At 35.9% G+C, this 6,782-nt stretch overlaps 1 long non-coding RNA gene across 1 annotated transcript; it reads left to right on the top strand.

The window, feature by feature from the left end:
• Positions 1–449: 449 nt before the first annotated feature.
• On the top strand, positions 450–5,352 carry LOC141381562 (uncharacterized). Its single transcript, XR_012401748.1, has 3 exons — positions 450–721; positions 4,823–4,921; positions 5,083–5,352. It is a non-coding gene; the product is annotated as an uncharacterized lncRNA (long non-coding RNA).
• Positions 5,353–6,782: the final 1,430 nt, after the last annotated feature.

The raw sequence follows: 6,782 nt of genomic DNA, 5'->3' as shown, positions 1-6,782 counted from the left end.
GTAACAGGACTCAGATTTGAACCCAGGTATGCTGTGAGAACTTCACATCTCAGGCTGTGTGCTCTGACCACTACACCATCAGCACACACACAGACACACACTTCTTTCTCCACTGTAAGGATGACCACATTTACACATTTTGAAAAAAAAAACTAAATAAACACAAATAATTAATATCAAATGTAAATTATTCAAAATACATTCAAACTACATCATATGCTAATATATTATTATATTTCATTGTTCAAAATGTGAAAAACCTGCTTATTCTTCAGTCAAACACATCAACCATATATTAAATGATCTTACAGCTGCTTGTGGGGCTTTAAATGTCACTAAACACAATTAAACACTGTAAATATCATCATTTACCTCTAAAGTCTCCTCATACTGTATTGAGGACTCTACACCAAATCTGGCCAATCAGATGCTTCCTACAGAAAGTCCCTCCCCCAACATACACGCGACAGAGCAGCAGCACAACAAACACACTTTCTGGACTCTCTACTGGAAATATGAGCTCATAAATACCTTTACTGGAGCTGTGAATCCGCCTGGATGTGGAGGAGCGTCAGAAAGAGGAAAGATGTGCAGCAGAAACACAACAGACACACGTGTGTATCTTCACTGCTGCAGAGGAGGAGAGAGAGCAATGCCTGAACACAAACACTACAGCAACATCACTACAAACAAACCCACAGAAAAACAAAGTCACTTACAGGTGAGTCGCGTTACTCTCCATTTCTGCACTTTGTGTCGCTTTTCTTCACTGTCGGGCTGTAATATGTGCTGTTGACTGACATTATGAGTCTGGTACTGAGCTGTCATCTGCTGGAGCTCCACTTGACGCCAGTAAAACGGTGTACCTGTGATGATCTGTGGCGCTGTTGTCAAAGGTGTTCAGGCTAAGAGCAGCTCGCTGATGCTGCCTAGTGGAGCAGATGGGAGCTGCGCTTTAATGCGCACACCTAACCCCACCCTTTACAATGACGTCACTAGCTCCACTAAGTGCATCGTGTCTGACATTGTAGGTCCCACCATTGAAAAGATCAAAAACAGATATAATATGTGGTTAATGAGAGATCTGTCCTTATATGGGTCGTGTGTTGCTGTCTAAAGCAGAAGGAATTTCAAGGTCTGTATATATATTATTGTCAATGGAAACTTCGAAAAATGTTGTTAAGGAATTGGATAAAATTCTTTATGATTTTATTTGGCGTAAAAAGGCTCACTATTTAAAAAAAGATATTTTAAATAACAGCAAAGACTTTGGAGGCCTTGAAGTGTTAAATTTTACAGATCTCAATGAGGTATTTAAGATAAAATGGATAATTGAATACATTAAAAATAAAGAAACTTTGTGGCATATCTTTCCAAATTTTATATTTAACTCTTTGGGTTGCATAAATTTTCTTTTAAAATGTAATTTCTCTATTGATAAAATCCCTATTAAATTGGCAAGTTTTCATAAGCAGGCATTGTTGGCTTGGCAGTTGGTCTATAAACATAATTTTACACCTCATCGGTATTTTCTGTGGAATAATAAAGATATCTTGTACAAAAGGAAATCTATATTTATTCAATCATGGTATGACAATGGAATATGTACAGTCAGTCAATTACTTGACGAACATGGATTGCTTTATTCATACTCGGAATTCCTTAAAAAATTTAAAGTTCCTGTAAAACCAAAAGAATATGCTGTTATTTTTGATGCAATACCAAGTAAAGTTGTATCACTGTTGCGTAATTCAATATACAATGTGGACCAACAGCCAAAGACAAGTGATGATGTATTATATATTGATGATATTAACATTCTTAAAGATAAATGTAGTAATAGATATATTAGAAATGTATTAAAAAAGAATAAAATACCATCTTCAACAGTCTTCTGGTCATCAAACTTTGGAAGCATTGAGTGGAAAAAATTATGGTTACTAACAAATAAGTTCTTTGTAAGGAATAAAGTAAGACAGGTATCATTTAAAATTTTACACTGAATTTATCCTGTAAAAGAATTATTTGAACGATTTGGAGTTGATAGAAAAAACTTTTGCGATTTTTTGGAATTATTAAAGAATCTGTTACTCATCTTTTTTTTCAATGTGTATACTCAAGATTATTTTGGATTGATGTTTCTAACTTTATTTCAAGGACATTCGGTACACTAATACAAATTGGGTTATATGATGTCATACTTGCTTTTGTACAAGATGGAATTGACTCCAAAACATGTTTTCTTATACAACTAATAATATTACTTGGAAAATACCATATCCATGTCAAGAAATGGGCCAAAGCTAAGCCAAATTGTGTTCATTTTATAAAGGAGATTAAACAATATGGTACTACATTATGTAACATAAAAAACAGAAAAGCTAAAAAAACATATGAGGCATTATGTAAATTTCATTTGATTGAATAAGTTTTTTTTTATATAATTATCATTATCTTACCTATTCTTTTTTCTACCCCTGGCATGTTTATACATCGTATAACTAAAATAATTTATTTCATTTTATTTTATTTATTTTTATTATGTTTATAACTGTTGTGAGATGTACTCTATTGTACTATGTTTGTAAATACTACAATACAATAAAAAAAAAAGAAGTCTGATATTGTAGGTCTGATTTATGCAGTCTCAGTTTGCAAATCCAAATCTGCATCCAGATACTATCGGAGAAAGACTGATCAAATCTGCCTTTTACAGAGTTCACAAGATTTTTTTTACATCCACTTGTTGCATCTTAATATAGCAACAGAAATACTTACAATTCAACACTTTATGAATGGCTTAATACAATATATATGTTTTTAATAACCAGTCATCTTTATTAGGCATTCATGAAAGAAATTGTGGTCGTGTTTTTGTTGGTAAAATATTACTTGTGTCTGCGTCAGTGAAATCTGTAAGCAATGAAAACATTCTGCATCCCCGATATAAGAGCTCGTCAGATAAATTAAATGTGTTTATTGATCTGTGGTGCATTAATTACATACTGACTAAATGACGATCTAGAGTGAATAACAGCATAATGAGAAAGTCACAAGCTTTAAAGAACATTTTTTGACATTTAATTCTGCAATATTTGATGTCAAGTCAGTAATCATCAGCTTTTGACAATACGTCACCTTAGAATTACAAGGTTCTATCTGACGTTTTTGTCAATATTGAGTTATTGACATATTCTTATTAATTGACAACTTATTTACATTATGGGATGATTTTTAAAAGTTGTTTACATTTTAAGACTTTTTTTATTTAAAAAGCAAATGTTGCACACATACTGTTTGCTATGGAATGCAAAAACTTTGAGGCTCAATATCTCAAAATCATTCAGAACGCAGATAAAACCTTATAATTCCAAGGTGACGAATAGCTTTATGTTACATTAATATTTGTTTGATATTTCCATTAGGGCTGCAACAATGAATCATTTAAATTGATAAAATTGATTACTAAAAACGTTGGCAACGAATTTCACAATAGATTCGTCATACGGGGACGTTTGATTATTTAAAAACACTTTAGTTCAGCACGGAGCGGTGTGAATACAGTCTCTCTCACGCACGGAAACAGAGTTCGGCTCCCCATAGACAGGGATGAGGAGGAAGGGAGATTAACAGCAGGGTAAATCATAAAAGAATCCTACTATTGTTTTGTTTTCAAGTGAGAACTGTAAAGTCCCTGCTGCTGATATTTTACTCTTTATCCAGCTTGACAAGTTAGCCTTAACCCTTAGAGCGGCAACTAAAAAAATCAAACTGAGCTTTGGCACGTTGGCTAGCGCTGAGCCAGAGAAAGACTTATCATATTATCACAATTATGCAGCTTTTTAACCGCCTAATGCTTATTTTATATTTTAGACATGTGAATGCACAAGTACTAGTAAAACAAGTACTAGTACCATCTGTTGCCGATGTGTTTTATTCATACCAGATGTGAAAGTAACTATAAAGTTAATTCTATTCTTCTCTAAGTTCACTTAATCACAATCACTTACACATTTATGTAAATTGGACTATCAGGTAGTTGATGACACGATGATTAAGCGTGTGAATATGTTGAATAAAAAATAATAATAAATAAAAGTGCTACATCTGTCAAGACTCCCGTTTCCAGATAGAACCTTTAAAACTCAGCAGTGAAAGGGTTAATAACAGAAGTAAAGCAGTGGTGGCAGAGTTACTTTGCACTGCATTGCAAGACTGAAGACATTTTTATTCACTCGCCTTTTTTGATCATTCATTTTACCATCTGTTGTCATGTAGAGCTGCACTGCAGAAAAGCTTTTCTTTATAGTTGTCAACATCAGTGGATGAACATACAGATAACTACAGCTGCACCACAGGAAGCTGAAATCTCAATGCTTTGCTGAAATTCAGAAAAATCACCACAATCATTCAAATCAACAGATCTGCAAAGGTGTAATTCAGAAATATCTCCACAGGAGGGCGACATGTTTAAATTCATTCAATTAGATTTGCAGTTGTGTAATTCACCAAAATCACCACACGAGGGCGAATATTTTAAAATTATTATATTGAAGATTTACAAAGGTGTAATTCAGAAATTCTCCACACGAGGCTGAAACTTTCACTATTTTAGAGCGGCAGCAGTGCAGTTCACAAACATCACCACAAGAGGGCGAATATTTTAAATACATTATATAAAAAATTCGCAAAGGCGTAATTCAGAATAATCTCCACATGAGGGCGCAATATTCAATACATATGTAATATTTGCATATTTGTCTATTATTAGCTCAGATATTCAGTGTGTAATAATGTGTGTATTTGTGTGTCGACTCTACAGGATCAGTGACGTGTTGTGGACTGTAAGCCTGTTGAACAGAAGCAGAGACGTGTGGACAGACACTGACTGTACTGATGATGATCATCTGCTGCTGCACAGGTGATGTAGATCATGTGTGTGATTGTCTTGCACATGTCGGTTACCATCATTTGCTTTGTGGAGGGTCACTCCTCTACAAAGTAAATGATGGTAACCGAAACGGGTGGGGAAGGGACGAATGTCCAGAATTTTTATACAGTTCATTTTAAAATTTTTGGCAGGCTGTAAAGTATAACCCCTGCTGGACACGGCTCCGGAAGCTCCAGGGGGAGACCGAACTGGTATCCCCCCTTCTTCAGGCGCGCCTCACACTCACTCACCATTCACACATATCGCAGAGTTCTGGCTGGGACCGATACCAGCAACCCCTGAAGCCGTGGGGCAGCGCTCTTACCACAGAGCCACAGATCTCCTGTCTGAACACCTGCTGGAACTGATGTTTGACTGCTGACCTGTGTGTGAGCTTATTCAATAAAACAAGATACAAGTCAGATCTGAACTCTTGTCTTTATGAGTCTCTTCCTCAGAGAACTTGTGTTCTGTATAATGAGTTGAAGGTAGACATTAGTCACAGTGAGGATTGAACCCGGGTCTTCTTGATTAAAGTCCAACACTTTATGACCTGAGCCACCAAGTCTGATGTTGGAGGAGATATCTGAATGGGGCTTTATCACTAACTCCATCATGACCAAGGTTTGACACATATTTCTTTGTAATTTGGTCTACAAAACAACCATATCCAAAAATCAAGCTCTGTGGTTCAAAGGATGAGCGTTCAACTATTGTACAGAAGTGCGAAGGATCAAATCCCACTCTTGCTAGATTCAAGTCAGATGTGAACTCTTGTCTTTATGAGTCTCTTCCTCAGAGAACTTGTGTTTATTCACTCAATCATCATGGGTTTCACATCAGCGTCCAGCTTAAGCTCATTAGATTCACCATCAGCTTCCATCATCAGGGCAGGACACTGATGGTGAATATAATAAACTCAAGCTGGACATTAGCTATAGTGAGATTTGAACCCGGGTCTCTTTGATTAAAGTTCAACACTTTATGACCTGAGCCACAGAGTCTGGATGGTGAAGCAAATGTTTAAATGGAGCTTTATCTATTTCCTAATTTTAACTGTGATTTGAAATAAATTTCTTTGTAATTTGGCTCACAATAAGGCTTTTGACATCAGTCAAGTCCTGTGGCTCAGTGGGTGAGTCTTTGACTACCGTTCAACAGACTGAAGGATCGAATCTCTCACTTGTGCTTTCATGCAGGAGACCTGGGTTCAAATCTCTCTATTGCTTACTTTACTGTCATTTGCTGGAATTCAGTCAGACAAAGTGGCCCAAGCAGCATGAAAGCCATGATGGGCTAGTGGCTGAACACACAGTCAATGTGAACGAGACTACGGTAGAGGCTTGGGTACGAAACTCCATTCGCTGTGCGGATCACACGAAAGGAACTGCTGAAAGGAAAGTAATCAGTGCAGGATTGAGGAAAAACACTTTTGTTTTTTGTATTTGGCTCAGCAGTAAAGAGCAGTAACAGGACTCAGATTAGAACCCAGGTATGCTGTGAGAACTTCACATCTCAGGCTGTGTGCTCTGACCACTACACCATCAGCACACACACAAACACACACTTCTTTCTCCAGTGTAAGGATGACCACATTTACACATTTTGAAAAAAAAAACTAAATAAACACAAATAATTAATATCAAATGTAAATTATACAAAATACATTCAAACTACATCATATGCTAATATATTATTTTATTTCATTGTTCAAAATGTGAAAAACCTGCTTATTCTTCAGTCAAACACATCAACCATATTTTAAATGATCTTACAGCTGCTTGTGGGGCTTTAAATGTCACTAAACACAATTAAACACTGTAAATATCATCATTTACCTCTAAAGTCTCCT

This window comes from Danio rerio, chromosome 4 (assembly GCF_049306965.1).
Source record: "Danio rerio strain Tuebingen ecotype United States chromosome 4, GRCz12tu, whole genome shotgun sequence".
Lineage (NCBI taxonomy): Eukaryota > Metazoa > Chordata > Actinopteri > Cypriniformes > Danionidae > Danio > Danio rerio.
The sequence above is the reverse complement of the archived record's forward strand: the minus strand, read 5'-3'. Positions and strand labels throughout refer to the sequence as shown.